The 20,537-nt window shown below is 37.0% G+C and overlaps 2 pseudogenes; both read right to left on the bottom strand.

The window, feature by feature from the left end:
* Positions 1–1,516: 1,516 nt before the first annotated feature.
* On the bottom strand, positions 1,517–2,493 carry LOC120193156 (annotated as a pseudogene).
* Positions 2,494–8,839: 6,346 nt separating this feature from the next.
* LOC120193155 lies at positions 8,840–9,807 on the bottom strand (annotated as a pseudogene).
* Positions 9,808–20,537: the final 10,730 nt, after the last annotated feature.

Below are 20,537 nucleotides of genomic sequence, written 5' to 3'. Positions count from 1 at the left end.
TCCACATTATAAGTAAAACTAAATAAACAAATATATCTCCATTAAAAAAAATCTAATACTCATTTAATATATATGTATATATATATATATACATATACATATATATTTACTTTTTTTTAAAAATAAAACTCATTTTTGTATATTAGAAACCTGTCGTAACCGTCATTCGGTTGGGCCCCGGAATTGGGCTTCGACTTAAAAAATATGGATTGGAGTCGCCACCAATCATTTATTTAAAAATAAATGGGTTGATCGGATACCCTATTTCTTACCTGATCTGCGTTGTTCCAGAAATGTGTCGGGTTCGGGAGTCGGTTACGGTCAAGGAAGGATTAGCACCCTTGAACCGCCCTTTCGGTACCAATTAATTTGCAGGTTGTCTTAATTGCGAAAATTGCAAATTTAAATTAAAATTCAAAAATCCGATTCGAGTTACTTACCTTTGATTGATTAAATTTTTTTCTAAAAAAGCCAAAAATGTTAGATAAGAAATAATAAATAAATTTTAAATAAATTAAGGGAAAAATAAAATTAAACAAAAAAAATAAAAATAGTCAAAAATTAATAAATAATTGAAAACAATTGCAAAATTAATCGAACATGAAGAAGGAAGCAAACCACAAATCATATCCGTCTAACAGTTAATGAAAATGCGTAACAGTGACCTGATTAAACAAAAAATGGTATGGAGATTATAATGAACCTATGGTATTGACTAGGTTTCAAAAGGAAACTGCAAAATAACAGTTCAAAAGCTTAAAAAAGATAACTTCAAAATAGTTAAGTAGTTAGTCCATGTGGCAGCATAAGCTTTCAACACAAAATCAAAAAGTGAATCAGCAGAATCCAAGTTATCATAAAATTCCCCAGGTTTATTGCAACAAAAATGCCATACCAAAGGTCCGTGACGAATGAAGTAGCTCTCTCTACCGCACCAAGATATACACCAGGGCCAAGTGTTGGAGGCAAATGATGGAACATTTTTTGATTTGGGAAATCCAAGTCAACTGCAACATGGCGATTCGTTGCTCGTTGATGCATGCGCACTCCAGTTTAGTTAGTGGAATTAGTGGCAGTAGTTTCAGATGCACCATTGGCAGCAAAAATTCCACTACCAGTCATCTCTTTAATTTTGTAACCCGAGCAAGGCCTCCTTCTTTCCTTTTTAAACCACCATCGCTCCCGGCAACCCGAAGTTCGAGTCCACCATGAATTCCGCCGTGTAATGAACCCTTTCAGCTTTAACCTTTGCCTTCTTCGACCAGTCCTTCAACACTGCTCCTTTGCTTTTCCTTGCAGTAATTTCTATGCCCATCTAGCTCACCAAGTTAGTTGGAATCAAATCCAGTTTTTTGTTTCTTCTCAAGAATAGAAATTGGCTCCATGGCAATTGCCTTGAACTGGCGAGAAAGTGTTACAAACTCGGGATCTTGTTCCACTTGCTCCATCTCAGCCTTAGTCATCTCAAGTGGAGATATCTTCGCAGTGCAGTACGGTCCTCGTGTGTTAAGTTCCTCTATATTGAATCTGCATAAACCTTCCCCCTTGGCTCCCTGACCTTTCTCCTCTTTATTGTTCGAAGATGGCAGAAGATGTGAAGAGTAGAAGCCTCCATTGTGTGGTAATGCGGCATCGTCGAAAACCAATGGTGAGATACGTGAGTGTCGGTTATGTTATGGAATACCTTGTTCAGTATACCGTAATTACGGTCAACGGTTGCCAGCGTACCCCGTAACCAGTCCCGCTTCGACGAATCATAGTGCGACAATGCTAGGTGAGTGTGTTTCAAGTAAGTTATCATGACGAGGAAGGCGTTGACAATGAGCAATGGAACACCATAAACGCGAATAACTCAAGCCAACCCTTTGGCCAAGACGAGATGGTACAGCCTGTAGGCGACAGCGTGGACACCAACATCGGATACATAGATTTGCAGCCGTTCGCGGTCGTTATAGAAGGGGTCGTAAGGATTGTAGTGGTATGCAAATCCATCATAAGGCCTTCCTGCTACGTTGAACATCAAGTAAAGAGGCCATCCGAGGGTGGGTTGAATTCTGACTGAGGAGAATCGACCTAGTGTATCGTTGAGGTACTTCGCCCGCCATTTAATGGAGCTACGTTTCTTCGGGACAACTCTTCGTCGCATTCAAGGGAACTGGTGTTGGAATGGTGACGACGGTGGCTATATTTCCATCAGAAATACGGGATGAAGAGGGTTGAGTGAAGGATAAGACCGACGGTATCATCGACCCATTGGTAGTCGCTGTAAGCGTGGAAGCTGCGATTTTGGAACCAAACTTTGATCTGTTTCGGTTCGATGTTGGAGAGGATAGGGAACTCACGAATGAGCTATTGGCGACGCATAGAGCTTGGCTTGGGGCACTTATGGTAGACGTACTCCAAAGCTTCAACTTGCTCGGGCGTGTACCGCACGTACTTCCCGTTGTCCATTGTTATCTTGGTCCCTTCTTTGCAGGCTGAGCTCACCACCATCATCGCATCATTTTACTCAACTTTGAAGACACAAAGATCCACAACTACACCTCAAAAATCCATCTAAAAAAGTCCTTACTGACGTGTACTCTTTAGAAACGAACGAGGATATTTGTACGACAAAACCTCTGAAACACATTCCAAACAAAAGATGAAGAACAACTATTTTTAGTTGGTTGTTGGGAAGTGATCTTTTGGTATCTCCCCCCCCTTTTTTCCTGTAATTCCCCCCCTTGAAATAAATCACTCTGCCTCCAGCCTCCCACCTTCATTTTTGAGAGAAAAAGAAGGAAACATATGTGGATTTAGTTGAGACGTGTGAGGTGGGGTTGGTTAGGAGATAATGGTGGGTGGTTAGATCCTTTTTCAATCTATAAACAATATATATATATATATATTGAATTATAATAATAAAAATAAATATATAAAACCCGGTTAAAACGGTTGTCTACAGCTGCCCCTCTTTGCACATTCTTGTGTCAACAAGAATAGGGCAAAGATGAAAAAGACAACCAGTTTTTGTTCGGTCTTCTCAAATGTGATTGAGCTTTGTGGAATTGGGCCTTGAATTGGATATCCTTCATCGTGAAGTTGAAATCCAATGAAAGTTGTGATGTTTCGAGTCCAATATCCTTCGCCGTGAAGTTGAAATTGGGAAATTGTTTGTTGACAACCAGCGGTCCCTTCGTCGTGAAGTTGAAATTGGCTCTGAAATTGAGAAGTTGTTTGTTGACAACCAGCGGTCCCTTCGTCGTGAAGTTGAACTTACGTTGTCTGGAGTCCAATATCCTTCGCTGTGAAGTTGAAATTGGCTCTGAAATTGAGAAGTTGTTTGTTGACAACCAGCGATCCCTTCGTCGTGAAGTTGAACTTACGTTGTCTGGAGTCCAATATCCTTCGCTGTGAAGTTGAAATTGGCTCTGAAATTGAGAAGTTGTTTGTTGACAACCAGCGGTCCCTTCGTCGTGAAGTTTAACTTACGTTGTCTGGAGTCCAATATCCTTCGCTGTGAAGTTGAAATTGGCTCTGAAATTGAGAAGTTGTTTGTTGACAACCAGCGGTCCCTTCGTCGTGAAGTTGAACTTACGTTGTCTGGAGTCCAATATCCTTCGCTGTGAAGTTGAAATTGGCTCTGAAATTGAGAAGTTGTTTGTTGACAACCAGCGGTCCCTTCGTCGTGAAGTTTAACTTACGTTGTCTGGAGTCCAATATCCTTCGCTGTGAAGTTGAAATTGGCTCTGAAATTGAGAAGTTGTTTGTTGACAACCAGCGGTCCCTTCGTCGTGAAGTTGAACTTACGTTGTCTGGAGTCCAATATCCTTCGCTGTGAAGTTGAAATTGGCTCCGAAATTGGGAAATTGTTTGTTGACAACCAGCGGTCCCTTCGTCGTGAAGTTGAACTTGCGTTGTCTCGAGTCCAATATCCTTCGTTGTGAAGTTGAAATTGGCTCCGAAATTGGGAAATTGTTTGTTGACAACCAGCGGTCCCTTCGTCGTGAAGTTGAACTTGCGTTGTCTCGAGTCCAATATCCTTCGTTGTGAAGTTGAAATTGGCTCTGAAATTGGGAAGTTGTTTGTTGACAACCAGCGGTCCCTTCGTCGTGAAGTTGAACTTACGTTGTCTGGAGTCCAATATCCTTCGCTGTGAAGTTGAAATTGGCTCCGAAATTGGGAAATTGTTTGTTGACAACCAGCGGTCCCTTCGTCGTGAAGTTGAACTTGCGTTGTCTCGAGTCCAATATCCTTCGTTGTGAAGTTGAAATTGGCTCCGAAATTGGGAAATTGTTTGTTGACAACCAGCGGTCCCTTCGTCGTGAAGTTGAACTTGCGTTGTCTCGAGTCCAATATCCTTCGTTGTGAAGTTGAAATTGGCTCTGAAATTGGGAAGTTGTTTGTTGACAACCAGCGGTCCCTTCGTCGTGAAGTTGAACTTACGTTGTCTGGAGTCCAATATCTTTCGTTGTGAAGTTGAAATTGGCTCTAAAGGCTGTAACAAATCATGTATGCTGAAAATGATGGATGTGATGCACCTAGGTATGTATAAGATGCATGAAATCATGAATGAATTATGATTTATTTCTTGGATTGAAGTCCCGCGTCTTGCCTGCCAATCTGGTTCATAGAATTGATCGTGCCCCATTTGTTTCTCGAGCTTTGGCTTTACAGACCTTTCATATTTGAGACTGTCCCGCTTTAAAATGTTTTTCTCCTTTTTCTTGTTTTAGGAGAGAGACATGATAAAAATGTTGTAAAATATTGTTCGCAACTGAATCACATTGTAAACGTGAGTTCAAAAAATATCAATGAAATCAAAAGCTCTTTTAATGCTTTCAGAGTTACAACTCTTTGACAAATGTTCAAACGGATGAGTTGGTTTTAGGCTGGCTTCATTTCTAAGGTCTTGGTAACACAAAATGTCATTTTTTTTAAATATCGCAACATGCTTTGGCATTTCATTTGGGTGCGGACATAATGACGCAACTAGAATGACAAATTACTAGACATTTTATTTCGGTCCTCTGAAATCTTCCATTTGTTCAAGCTTTGTAGGCTCCTCAAATGAAGGCAGTGCAAAAATATCGGTCTAAAAATGAAATTCTTGAGTGCTCGTGTGTAGTCGACTATAACAGGTGTTCCTTAACTCCCTTAGTCCAACATTACCGAAAATTTCCTGCTCAGATAAATTTGATTTAATTTTCCATTGTCTGGCTAGCTGAATCCATAAAGTCGGGGTGTTTAACCAATTACTTTAGAGGGACAGCTTAACATTATAATCACTTTTATCAGGTTTAACTGAAGGGTTCATCTCATCACAAAGTCTTCGGCCTGACAAAAGCAGTGGAGCAAACACCGAATTGCCAAGTGTCCGAGCAATGTCATGGTTTGAATACAATCTATTCATAAAGCCAGGGCTTTCGAGTTCCTCTGTAACCAATTGCCTTAGCGGAATAGCTCAGTTTTTACGGATTTAATTTCATAAGATTGTCAAGAAGAACCTGTTATAGCCTATGTGTTTGTTGAAAGTCAAAAATTTCATCTTTAGAGTTCAATTTTCAAGCAACTGACCTAAACTAGATTCACATACTCGACTCTTTCATTTGTAAAGATCATCATCGTCATTGAACATCTTAAATAAAAGTATAATCATATGCAAAAGGATGCCCCATGTCGTCCGCACCTTATGAAAGGAAAATGTTATATTGGTTAATTACAAGAGCAGGGTACGGTGTTTGAGTGTATATTCTGGGTAAAGTCAAATTCCTTGTTTTAAATCATGTTACTTCGTCAAAGATCCGTAACTTTGAACCATTAACAGAGTTTCTTAATTCAAATGATATTCAAAGAATTGCAAGTTTGCAAATGTGATTTATTGCTCGCCATTATTAAAGCAACATAAATTTATTTAAAAGTCCTTGCAAAAACTTGAGAAAAGAATGAAAAACCAAATCCAAACATAATGGCTCAAATGACGAAATGATATGCCTCACTTGGATGCCCCCAAGTTATTGAAGTCGATCCGATTCTTGTTACGTATTTTCTGTATGATTCTCTTGATGGTGGAGTAATTCTCGATAGTGCACCCTGGGACTCCGCTATGATTTTCGCAATGAGCGTTCTCATCATACTACCTAGGGTACGGGGCTTCATGGAAACCACGCGTGTGCATCAAACAACTGTTGGTAAAACTCCTTATATGTCATAGGATCGGAATATTCTCATTTTTGATGAGACATGTGAATGCAATGAAAAAAAGGGAATCATAATGCGAATGTAAAGAAAAGTAACAAAATGCACAATATGTCTGAATGTATGATGCATGAAATGTTCGAGGCATTGATCCGAAAAATGTGCATATTATTCTGAATAATCCTTATTGGGGACAAAAATGTTACGTCTGAAGAGACAAACTTTTTTGAGGATATAGATCCTGCACAGCCTCTGGAAAGTTGATTCGTCTTCCGCTTTTTCACCGGTTGAATATCCTGTCGAACCATTCCGGTTCCTTTGGCTAAACTTGTGCGGGTAATAAGTTGCTTGCCCCAAAAAAAGGTCTCGAATGACTGCATCTCCGGCCTTCACTCTATGCCGAGCTCGTTCCAAACGAAAGTGCCATTGGAACCCTCCATCCGAAGTTTGTCGACTTGTTTTTGGAATTCATCAATGATGGTCTCCGGCTTAGCTAGGGTTTCACCATCTTGTTCTCGTAATTTTTGAAAGGACTCTCCAGGTCAGTAATCATTTCCTCGTCTTGCCCCTGCAACCCTTGCCTCTTTGATCACGGTTGGACTTCTGAGCTTTTTGTCTCTTTGTATTATAACTCCTTTTTCCATTAATGCAGATTATTTATGTTTAACAAACACATTTTTGGTGGATCAACACCTCGTTTAAATGATGCGAATGATGAAAACAAAACAAAAGAGAACAATTAATGAAAAAGGTTAGTGATGTGAAAATAATAAAAAGCAATCATGAAAATAAAAGTCCTACCCCACATGATATCTACCCCACATGATAATCTACCCGAACATGCTTAATATTCCTATACATACATGATTTCTATCCCGCATGCTAATTTCAAACAAATCCTAGCCGCATATTTGTCTAGTTCGCATGCTTTGAACAGGAAATAAAGCAGGAAACAAAGCATCCTAGGGTTTGGAATGAGGTCTTGGGGTAAGCTCTAATTCTCCATAATCTCTCGGTTTAGGTTCTAAAAAAGGTACTCGAGTTCTCCTTGCCGGTGCCCCCTTGGGCTTGCCAGACCCTTAGTCCTAAGCCCATTACAAGCTTGTGTGGACTAAGTTAAACTCGAGAGGACACATTCCCTTATGCCCATACGGTGAATAAATTCACACGAAGACATAAGGTATATGAATCCCGAAGGTTACTTGCTAGGCCCATACGAAGAATAAATTCACACGAAGGCGTCGCTTTCACCCCCACTTAAATAGGGTTCGGAGCTCGGGTATAGAGCCTTTAGATGAAAAATCTTTAAGGGCTGAAATCATTAAAAAACGGTCAGTACAACTATTTACTTCGAAAATATAATCAAAAGTAGCAATAAGGATCGAAATGTTACCTTAAAATTTAAACTTACCTTTTTCGTTAAAAAGACAACTGGAAATTACCTTAGCCTGACTCACTTACCTGTGTCCCCAGCGGAGTCGCCAAGCTGTCGTAACCGTCATTCGGTTGGGCCCCGGAATTGGGCTTCGACTTAAAAATATGGATTGGAGTCGCCACCAATCATTTATTTAAAAATAAATGGGTTGATCGGATACCCTATTTCTTACCTGATCTGCGTTGTTCCAGAAATGTGTCGGGTTCGGGAGTCGGTTACGGTCAAGGAAGGATTAGCACCCTTGAACCGCCCTTTCGGTACCAATTAATTTGCAGGTTGTCTTAATTGCGAAAATTGCAAATTTAAATTAAAATTCAAAATCCGATTCGAGTTACTTACCTTTGATTGATTAAATTTTTTCTAAAAAAGCCAAAAATGTTAGATAAGAAATAATAAATAAATTTTAAATAAATTAAGGGAAAAATAAAATTAAACAAAAAAAAATAAAAATAGTCAAAAATTAATAAATAATTGAAAACAATTGCAAAATTAATCGAACATGAAGAAGGAAGCAAACCACAAATCATATCCGTCTAACAGTTAATGAAAATGCGTAACAGTGACCTGATTAAACAAAAAATGGTATGGAGATTATAATGAACCTATGGTATTGACTAGGTTTCAAAAGGAAACTGCAAAATAACAGTTCAAAAGCTTAAAAAAGATAACTTCAAAATAGTTAAGTAGTTAGTCCATGTGGCAGCATAAGCTTTCAACACAAAATCAAAAAGTGAATCAGCAGAATCCAAGTTATCATAAAATTCCCCAGGTTTATTGCAACAAAAATGCCATACCAAAGGTCCGTGACGAATGAAGTAGCTCTCTCTACCGCACCAAGATATACACCAGGGCCAAGTGTTGGAGGCAAATGATGGAACATTTTTTGATTTGGGAAATCCAAGTCAACTGCAACATGGCGATTCGTTGCTCGTTGATGCATGCGCACTCCAGTTTAGTTAGTGGAATTAGTGGCAGTAGTTTCAGATGCACCATTGGCAGCAAAAATTCCACTACCAGTCATCTCTTTAATTTGTAACCCGAGCAAGGCCTCTTTCCTTTTTAAACCACCATCGCTCCCGGCAACCCGAAGTTCGAGCAATTGCCTGAACTGGCGAGAAAGTGTTACAAACTCGGGATCTTGTTCCACTTGCTCCATCTCAGCCTTAGTCATCTCAAGTGGAGATATCTTCGCAGTGCAGTACGGTCCTCGTGTGTTAAGTTCCTCTATATTGAATCTGCATAAACCTTCCCCCTTGGCTCCCTGACCTTTCCTCCTCTTATTGTTCGAAGATGGCAGAAGATGTGAAGAGTAGAAGCCTCCATTGTGTGGTAATGCGGCATCGTCGAAACCAATGGTGAGATACGTGAGTGTCGGTTATGTTATGGAATACCTTGTTCAGTATACCGTAATTACGGTCAACGGTTGCCAGCGTACCCGTAACCAGTCCCGCTTCGACGAATCATAGTGCGACAATGCTAGGTGAGTGTGTTTCAAGTAAGTTATCATGACGAGGAGGCGTTGACAATGAGCAATGGAACACCATAAACGCGAATAACTCAAGCCAACCCTTGGCCAAGAGATGGTACAGCCTGTAGGCGAAGCGTGGACACCAACATCGGATACATAGATTTGCAGCCGTTCGCGGTCGTTATAGAAGGGTCGTAAGGATTGTAGTGGTATGCAAATCCATCATAAGGCCTTCCTGCTACGTTGAACATCAAGTAAAGAGGCCATCCGAGGGTGGGTTGAATTCTGACTGAGGAGAATCGACCTAGTGTATCGTTGAGGTACTTCGCCCCGCCATTTAATGGAGCTACGTTTCTTCGGGACAACTCTTCGTCGCATTCAAGGGAACTGGTGTTGGAATGGTGACGACGGTGGCTATATTTCCATCAGAAATACGGGATGAAGAGGGTTGAGTGAAGGATAAGACCGACGGTATCATCGACCCATTGGTAGTCGCTGTAAGCGTGGAAGCTGCGATTTTGGAACCAAACTTTGATCTGTTTCGGTTCGATGTTGGAGAGGATAGGGAACTCACGAATGAGCTATTGGCGACGCATAGAGCTTGGCTTGGGGAACTTATGGTAGACGTACTCCAAAGCTTCAACTTGCTCGGCGTGTACCGCACGTACTTCCCGTTGTCCATTGTTATCTTGGTCCCTTCTTTGCAGGCTGAGCTCACCACCATCATCGCATCATTTTACTCAACTTTGAAGACACAAAGATCCACTACACCCTCAAAAATCCATCTAAAAAAGTCCTTACTGACGTGTACTCTTTAGAAACGAACGAGGATATTTGTACGACAAAACCTCTGAAACACATTCCAAACAAAAGATGAAGAACAACTGTTTTTAGTTGGGAAGTGATCTTTTGGTATCTCCCCCCCCCTTTTTTCCTGTAATTCCCCCCCTTGAAATAAATCACTCTGCCTCCAGCCTCCCACCTTCATTTTTGAGAAAAAGAAGGAAACATATGTGGATTTAGTTGAGACGTGTGAGGTGGGGTTGGTTAGGAGATAATGGTGGGTGGTTAGATCCTTTTTAAATCTATAAACAATATATATATATATATATATTGAATTATAATAATAAAATAAATATATAAAACCCCATATATATATATATATATTGAATTATAATAATAAAAATAAATATATAAAACCCAGTTAAAACGGTTGTCTACAAAACCCATTATACTTTCGAATTAAAGAAAAAAAAAAAAAACCCAAGATTATATGTTACCACCGGATTTGAAGAAGAAAAATGGGTTGGGCCCTTGCCTTTATTTCATTAATGGTGTTGTGATTTTCAAGGATTGCCAACTTCAAAAAGAAAAAGAAAAAAAAACCCAAGATATGTTACCACCGATTTGGAAGAAAAATGGGTTGGGCCCTTGCCTTTTATTCATTAATGGTGTTGTGATTTTCAGGATTGCCAACTTCAATCCGTGTGCACAAGTTGTCAAGTTGCTTATATATAAATATATAAATATATATATATATATATATATATACATGCATGTATATTTATATATAATTTTTTTAATTTTATTTAAATATTATATATATTATATATATATATATATATATATATATAATATATATATACTATATATGTTATATTATATGTTATATATTATTATATTATATATATTATAAGACATAAGTTAATATAAGTATATATTTATGTATATATATAATAAAATTAACATACTTTTATATATATTAATATATATATATAATGGATGCATAAGTGTAATGTACATTGTATATACATGTATCATAATATTCGTTATATATATATTGTAACACCCTAATCCAGTCTGACCCGAAGACTGATGGATTAGAATATCACACGGGACCACTAAAGTTGTTAACCCACAATTTTTCTTTAAAACCGATTGTAAAACATTATATAGAAATCTATCCATGGCAAAATAAAACATGGCATAGCGATAAAAAAAATACAAATAGGGGGAGCTCGCAAAATATCCAAATCAATAACAATATCGAGTTTAAAACAAAATAGAGTTACATCTGAATACAAGATTGTACAATAGTGCATGCCCTCTAAAATAATTTAAGACGTACTCTGATACCTTGGCTGGACTGGAACTGCTATTGACGATAATGCTCCATTACTGGTCACCTAGGAACCTATGCACAAAAACATATTTCGAATGTTGAGCTTTTGAGCTTAGTTCTACACTAATAATTGTATTATACTAGATGCATTCACTAAATGTGCTGGCTAGTGGCATAGCTATGAATACATGTAGAATACTGATATGAAATGTTGAATAGGCATCATGGTGTGGTTGAGGGTTCTACATCTCGGAGCTCACACACCCCTCTAGCCTTCTTAAAATACCCTCAGGTATCTAGGGTGAGATCTGGAACTACATCGAAAACGTATACCAAGCTAACTTACTTCGTCGAGTCTTGGGGCATATGCGCCCTAGCCTGCTACTAAAGTGTCATGGAACTGACTAGGATACCTAACTAAGAGGATCTTATTTTTCTAAAGAAGCTTGGGTGTCTTGGTTGTTTCCCAAGTATCAAACAAGACTAGTTTTATATAACCCTAACTGTTACTATTTCTAGTTGTATAAGATTAATTATTGTTCTCACTTGTAGTTTTATCTGATGATATTCTGATTTTACTGAGCCCCTCAAACCTAAGTATTAACTCAATGGATTTCTTATCAAAAGTTTTTCAGTCTTAGTATCGGTACTGGCCTCTGAGTACTGATATTGACCCATGGGTTTTGATAATAAGTTGCTAATATGAACTGAGAAAATAGGGTAGTATCAATACTCTAAAATTGAGTATCTATACCTTTGTACTAGCTTATCGATACTATGCCAAGTATCGATACCAAAATGGTTTTGATGTTTTGAAAAATACCTCAGTGTCGATACCCTTACTTAGAGTATCGATACTCTACCCCCAGTATCGACTCCCATGAGTACAGATACAAAAAATGGCTACTGGAATTTACGAATTGATCCCGGTATCGATACTCCTACATAGAGTATCGATACCAAAACCCCCAGTATTGATACTCAATGAAGGAGTATCAATACTAGTAACCTAAAATCCCCATGTTTTGAACTCTCTGACGAACAATATTGGTACTGTTTTTTTAGCTCTCATAGTTGTTCTTAAAAATACCTTGTTTTGGGAATGAAAATGACCAACTTTCTTCCCCAAGGATCCTATTCAGGTTCTCAACTATTATTAAAGTCTTATACATGATAAAAGGGATCATAAAAGGGCTTTTTAACAAGCCGAAACATTAAAAGATGCAACCTACCATGGACATGCTTCATGAGTCATGCAACCCACCAAAACACACCTAGTGATTTAAATGTGGTAGAGTTGAGTTAGAAGTGAGTTACATTGAGTCCTAAGCTGCTGAGATCTCCTTCAACTCAACCAAGGGTGAGCTTTTCCTTTTCCTTGCACTTGGAGCTTTCTCCAACCTCTCTCACTAGACAAGACTCAAACACATGGATTACTGATGTGTTTGAGAGATTAGAAGGGTAATAAAAACACTTTCTAAAACTGAAATCTTTTAAAAACGAGCTGGATGGCTAAGGTTCTCATAAACCCCCACAAAGCCTATGTTTGGCTACCAAGGTGAAATGAGGAGATTCAAGGCTTGAATTGAAGCGTTAGAGATGAAGGTTATCATTTTTACCTTTAAAATGTCAAGCTATGATTGTAAGGTAACAATGTTATCACCTTTAACTAGCTTTATAATGAAGAAGATGGAGGCTTTGGGAGAGAAAAAGACAAAGTGAATGGGGAGAAAAAGAGTAGGGCAGGATGTGATATTATCAACCATTAAGGGATTTTAGCTTTTGAAATTCTTAATGGTATAACCACTCTTTTAGTCCTTCATTTTTCATCCTAATGTTAAAAATGCCTCTTTTTAATATCAAATAGACCCTAAATAAAGCCCAACTTAAATTACAAATAAACCAAGTTATCCAATAAGATGAAAGGGCTCATTTAAACTCTCTGGGGTTAACCCAAACTACTAACCCAAGATTTGGGACGTTATAACTCTCTCCTCTTAACTCGAGTAAAAGAGGTGAGAGTACTTAAGCTACATGCCATCATCGATTTTCTAAGTTGCATCTTTAACTCCATGGTTCCTCGATAACACCTTTACTAGAAAAATTCTTTTGTTCTTTAGCTCCTTCATGTCTTTTGATAAGATTCTAATTGGTTCTTCTACACAGGTAATGACTAGGCTGACCTCGATCTGCTCTAGGGGTATGGCATAGGATGGATTGAAAAGGTATTTTCTGAGCATAGATATGTGGAACACATTGTGAATATGTTCTAACTCTGGGGGTAAGAGTAGGTGGTACACTACTGGTCCAACTCTCTTTAGTAAGACCCTATAAAGCACGAAATCAACTTTCCTTTCTGCCCAAAGCAAAGTACCTTCTTCCAAGGGAAAACCTTAAGGAACACCTTGTCTCCTATTACGAACTCAATATCTTTACGCTTCAAGTGTGCGTAAGATCTCTTCCTATCTGATGTTCTTTCAGTGGGCTCTGAATTAATAGGACTTTTTTCAGTCTCTTTGATTAGTTCGGGATCCACTATTACCCTCACTAAGCTCTGCCCAATAGAGCAGAGTCCTGCACTTGTTCCCATGCAAGGCATTTAATTGCTCGACTGAAACTATTATTGTAGGTAAACTCCACTAAAGATAAGTGGGCATCTTAACTACCCTCAAGATCTATAATAACTCACTTGAGTATGTCTTCTAAAATATGAATAACAAGTTCTGACGGACCGTCTGTCTATGGATGGAAAGTTGTACTGAATGTAGTTTGATGCCCGAGGGTTTATGAAGGGTGTTAAAAAATGAAAAGTAAATCAAGGATCTCTATCTGATATGATAGAAGTTGATACCCTGTGTAACCTCACTATCTCAAAGATGTACAACTAAGCTAACCTCTTTAAGTTATAGTCCATCTGAATTGGAAGGAAATGAGGTGATTTGGTCAAACGGTCACACGACCCAACCTACATTGTGTCTTTATCTAGTCATTGGTAACTTGGTCACAAAGTCCATGCTCACCCTGACCCATTTCCACTGAGGTATATGAATAAGCTAGAGTATTCCTAAGGGAACTTGAGTTTCTACTTTAACCTGCTAACACATTAGACATCTAGCGAAAAAACTACTTTTCATGACTGACTACCAATACAACTAACAAAGCTCTTGGTACATCTTATTACTACCTGGGTGAATTGAGAGTGGAGTGCAATGCACCTTATGGAGAATTCTACTACGCAACTGAGCATATGTGGATATGCACAAATAACCCTAGAAATAAAACACATCTCCATTACGTAAATCGAAACTCAGTGATTCACCTCAGTGAACCAGCTCAACTTAAGTCCCTAACTAGTCATACGAACTATGCAATCTCTTGCTCTCGCCTACCAACTCCAGTTCAACTCGCAACTCAACTATCAACCCACTTTCACCTGTTAAACTCAAACATTCTAGGAAGGCTCGCAACTCTGTCATCGACTTTCTACTCAAGGTATATTCTACTACATTGGCTTTACCAGAATGATAATCTATCACACAGTCATAGTCCTTCAGAAACTCGACCCACCTATGCAGTCTGAGGTTTAATTCCTTATGAGTGAGCAGATACTTCAGACTCTTCTGATCGGTGCAAATATGACATTTCTCACTAAAAAGGTAGTGTCGCCAAATCTTCAAGGCAAACACCACTACTAGCTTATGGTCATGGGTGGGATAATTATGTTCGAGAGGTTTAAGCTAATGGTATGGGTAATTTACAACTTTACCCCCTTGCATCAACTAGTATCCAAAACCATTCAACGAGGTATTGCTGAAAACTGTGAAATCTTTACCCGACTCTGGTTGGGTTAACACTGGGGCCCGAGTCAATATTACTTTCAACTGATCAAAAATTTCTGTATTTCTCATCCAAAACAAAGGGGACTTACTTCTGAAGTAGTTTCGTCAGTGGAACAGCTATCATCAAGAAGCTCTAAACAAATCGACAATAGTACCCGGCTAGATTGAGAAAACTACATACCTTTAACACATTTTTAGGTGGCTCCCACTCAACTATGGCTTTGAATTTTTTGAAGGCCTACCTTGAAGACGTCTACTAATATGACATGGCCTAAGAATGAAACTTTAGTAACCATAACTCAAACTTCCTAAACTTGGCATACAACTATTTATCTCGAACTATCTGAAGGGCGATATGGATATATTGGTCGTGCTCTTCCTCTGATCAAGAGTACACTAGAATATCGTATAGAAATACCACCACTTCATCGAGTATTAGGGCATCTACGCCCTGTCAGTTAATAACATAACACCCAAAATCCGATTCGACCGAACCTGGAAAGTTTGGATATTTCACGAGACCACCGAACTGGGTAATCCAAAATATTTCTTAAAATACAAATAAGGGGAGGTCCCAAAATAATCTCAAAATACAAATAAACCTTAATAGTTATGACTCGATTACATAAGGGTCCATGAAATAAATGTTCACTAAGAAAAATCAATACATTCTCTAAAACTGTTGATATCTGGAATCTACTGTCTGCTGATAAGCTCACTAATCCAACACATACTAACCTGCGAATAGAAATAACTTCGAACGCTGAGCTACAAGCTCATTGCGATATAAATGACTCCACTATACTACATGCATTCATTAGCTACGAATGCTTAACAAGTAAAATCATGTTGCAACAAAATGCATCAAGCCTAAATCAAGCATAGCATCTTGCATCAACATATCCTATGAATGCATATTATGGGCTTGTCATTTAATCACGAAAGGGACTTAGCAATGATACTAAATTTGCTCAAGAATGATACAAAAGTGCAAATGCACTGATACTAAAGTGCATATGCACTGATACTAAAGTGCCTTAGCACTTAGGGAGAAGAGTTGAATTAATCTATTCTCGATCTCGAATCGTATATGCATACGTTCAAGTAACTCGGGTGTCCTCGTTATTTCTCGAGCAAAAAACAAAGGCTAGTCTTATGCCACATAAATTATAGTTGTCATTTTCAATAATTATGATGTTCTCACTTGTAGTCTTATTAGGGAAGTCTTGATGCCTTCATAACCCACTTTCCAATCTTACAAACCTAATAGAGTTTTTTACCCAAACCAAGAGGATGGTATTGATACTGGGTCTGGCAGTATCAATATTGACCTTGTGGTATCGATACTGCATTGAGTACAAATACCAAAACCAGGTTCGATGTTTTGATAAATTCCTTAGTATTTATACCTATGTTAGAGTATCGATACTACCCCGAGTATCGATACCAAAAATGGCTTCTATGTTTTAAAATAATTCCTAGTATCAATACTCTACCCCTTGTATCGATAACCCCATGAGTATCGAAACAAAAAATGGTTATTGGAATCTATAAAATGCCCTCGGTATGGATACTGCCCCACGAGTATTGATACCCACCTTGAAGTATCGATACCCAATGAATGAGTATCGATACTTCTAGCCTAAAACCCTATCTTCTTAAGGCTATATGGAGGGAAGTATCACTATTGTTCTTTAAGTATCGATACCCCTGCTCAAAATTTCCCTGTTTAGGCACGAAAATGATTTCCAAAAACCCATCACAAGCCTCTCAAGGCTACTAAAAGTTTATTAAGTCTTATGGGAATTATTAGCATAATAATGGGTCATTCTAACACAATAGAAACAACAAAATAAATGATTTCATCAAAGCCCACAAAGACCCATTTTTGCACCCATGAATACAACAAGTAAGGAAACATAGTTTAATGATCTACATGTGGTATTAAGAAGCTATTTATATGTTACCTCACTAATAGATTATGGAAATGTCCATAAAATGGTCATCCTAGCACAAGTTTTTACTTGTTCTTGTCCTTAGAGCTCTCCCTCACCTCTCTCACTAGACAAAGCAAGGGAATGAATCAAAAATTCGTTTCAGAACTTAAGAGGAGTTAGAAACATGTTTTCAAATCCTTAAAATGGATTGGAAACATTCTAGAGCCTTAAAATCTAAAACCCCTATAAAACTACCATCTTGACCACCATAACCATAGCTTGATATGGTGAGCATGAATTGAAGATCTATGGGAGGAGGTTAATAATATTATCTTTATAATTTCGATCTAGAACTGAGGGGTAGGAAAAATTTCACCTTTTGTCACTCACAAGAGGAATAAGAAGAAAGCAAGGAGACGAAGCATAAGACAAAGGGTGAAGAAAATGAGGGGGATAAGTTTCAGCCTTTTCACTCGTTGACATCACCAAAAATCAAATGAGAATTAACCTTTCAAGTGTTTAGGGATTAATTGCTACCATAGTCCCTCCTCTTTTTAATCCAACTCAAAAATAAAACTCATTTTTATATATTAGAAACCCATTATACTTTCGAATTTTAAAAGAAAAAGAAAAAAAATCCCAAGAATATATGTTACCACCGGATTTGGAAGAAGAAAAATGGGTTGGGCCCTTGCCTTTATTTCATTAATGGTGTTGTGATTTTCAAGGATTGCCAACTTCAATCCGTGTGCACAAGTTGTCAAGTTGCTTATATATAAATATATAAATATATAAATATATAAATATATAAATATATAAATATATAAATATATAAATATATAAATATATAATATATAAATATATAAATATATAAATATATAATATATAAATATATAAATATATAAATATATAAATATATAAATATATAAATATATAAATATATAAATATATAAATATATAAATATATAATAAATATATAATATATATATAAATATATAATATATAAATATATAATATAAAATATAAATATAAATATAAATATATAAATATAAATATAAATATATAAATAATATATATAATATATAAATATATATATATAAATATATAAATATATAAATATATAAATATATAAATATATAAATATATAAATATATAAATATATAAATATACATGCATGTTATATTTTATATAAATTATAATTCATAATTTTTAATTTTATTTTTTTTAAAAATAAATTATGATATATATAAGTGTATATATATATATATAAGTATACTTATGCATATAAGTATATATGTGTATATATATACTTATATGTTAAATTTATATATATATACTTATATATGCATAAGAATATAAGTATAACATATAAGTATATATGTATTTATGTATTTATGTATACATATATAAGTATAAAATATTTACATATTTTTATATATATTAATATATATATAATGGATGCATAAGTGTAATGTACATTATATATACATGTATATATTCGTTATACATATATTGTAACACCCTAATCCAATCTGACCCGAAGACTGATGGATTAGAATCTCACACGGGACCACTGAAGTTGTTAACCCAAAATTTTTCTTTAAAACCGATTGTAAAACATTATATAGAAATCTATCCATGGAAAAATAAAACATGACATAGCGATAAAAAATACAAATAGGGGGAGCTCGCAAAATATTCAAATCAATAACAATATCGAGTTTAAAACAAAATAGAGTTACATCTGAATACAAGATTGTACAATAGTGCATGCCCTCTAAAATAATTTAAGACGTACTCTGATACCTTGGCTGGACTGGAACTGCTATTGACGATAATGCTCCGTTACTGGTCACCTAGGAACCTATGCACAAAAACATATTTCGAATGTTGTGCTTTTGAGCTTAGCTCTACACTAATAATTGTATTATACTAGATGCATTCACTAAATGTGATGTCTAGTGGCATAGCTATGAATACATATAGAATACTGATATGAACTGTTGAATATGCATCATGGTGTGGTTGAGGGTTCTACATCTCAGAGCTCACACACCCCTCTAGCCTTCTTAAAATACCCTCAGATATCTAGGGTGAGATCTGAAACTACATCGAAAATGTACACCCAGCTAACTTACTTCGTCGAGTCTTGGGGAATTTGCGCCCTAGTCTGCTACTAAAGTGTCATGGCACTGACTAGGATACCTAACTGGGACGATATTTTTTTGCTAAAGAAGCTTGGGTGCCTTGGTTGTTTCCCAAGTATCAAACAAGACTAGTTTTGTGTAACCCTAACTGTTACTATTTCTAGTTGTATATGATTAATTACTGTTCTCACTTGTAGTTTTATCTGATGATATTCTGATATTACTAAGCCCCTCAAACCTAAGCATTAACTCAATGGATTTCTTATCAAAAGTTTTTCAGTCTTAGTATCGGTACTGGCCTCTGAGTATTGATATTGACCCTTGGGTTTTGATAATAAGTTGCTAATATGAACTGAGAAAATAGGGTAGTATCAATACACTAAAACTGAGTATCAATACCTTTGTACAAGCTTATCGATACTATGCCAAGTATCAATACCAAAATGGTTTTGATGTTTTGAAAAATACCTCAGTATCGATACCCTTACTTAGAGTATCGATACTCTACCCCCAGTATCGACTCCCATGAGTACAGATACAAAAAATGGCTACTGGAATTTGCGAATTGATCCCGATATCGATACTCCTAAATAGAGTATCGATACCTAACCCCCAGTATTGATACTCAATGAAGGATTATCGATACTAGTAGCCTAAAATCCCCATGTTTTGAACTCTCTCACGAACAATATTGGTACTGTTTTTTTAGTTCTGATAGTTGTGCTTAGAAATACCTTGTTTTTGGAATGAAAAAGACCAACTTTCTTCCCCAAGGATCCTATTGAGGTTCTCAACTATTATTAAAGTCTTATACATGATAAAAGGGATCATAAAAGGGCTTTTTAACAAGCCGAAACATTAAAAGATGCAACCTACCATGAACATGCTTCATGAGTCATGCAACCCACCAAAACACACCTAGTGATTTACCTGTGGTAGAGTTGAGTTAGAAGTGAGTTACATTGAGTCCTAAGCTGCTGAGATCTCCTTCAACTCAACCAAGGGTGAGCTTTTCCTTTTCCTTGCACTTGGAGCTTTGTCAAACCTCTCTCACTAGACAAGACTTAAACACATGGATTACTGATGTGTTTGAGAGATTAGAAGGGGCATAAAAACACTTTCTAAAACTGAAATCTTTCAAAAACGAGCTAGATGGCTACGGTTCACATAAACCCCAACGAAGCCTATGTTTGGCTACCAAGGTGAAATGAGGAGATTCAAGGCTTGAACTGAAGCGTTAGAGATGAAGGTTATCATTTTTACCTTTAAAATGTCAAGCTATGATTGGAAGGTAACCATGTTATCACCATTAACTAGCTTAATAAGAAAGAAGATTGAGGCTTTGGGAGAGGAAAAGACAAAGTGAATGGGGAGAAAAAGAGTAGGGCATGATGTGATATTATCAAATA

Source organism: Hibiscus syriacus, unplaced genomic scaffold, assembly GCF_006381635.1.
Source record: "Hibiscus syriacus cultivar Baekdansim isolate YM2019G1 unplaced genomic scaffold, ASM638163v2 tig00116989_pilon, whole genome shotgun sequence".
NCBI lineage: Eukaryota > Viridiplantae > Streptophyta > Magnoliopsida > Malvales > Malvaceae > Hibiscus > Hibiscus syriacus.
Note: the sequence above shows the minus strand (reverse complement) of the source record. Positions and strands in the feature narration are given on the sequence as shown.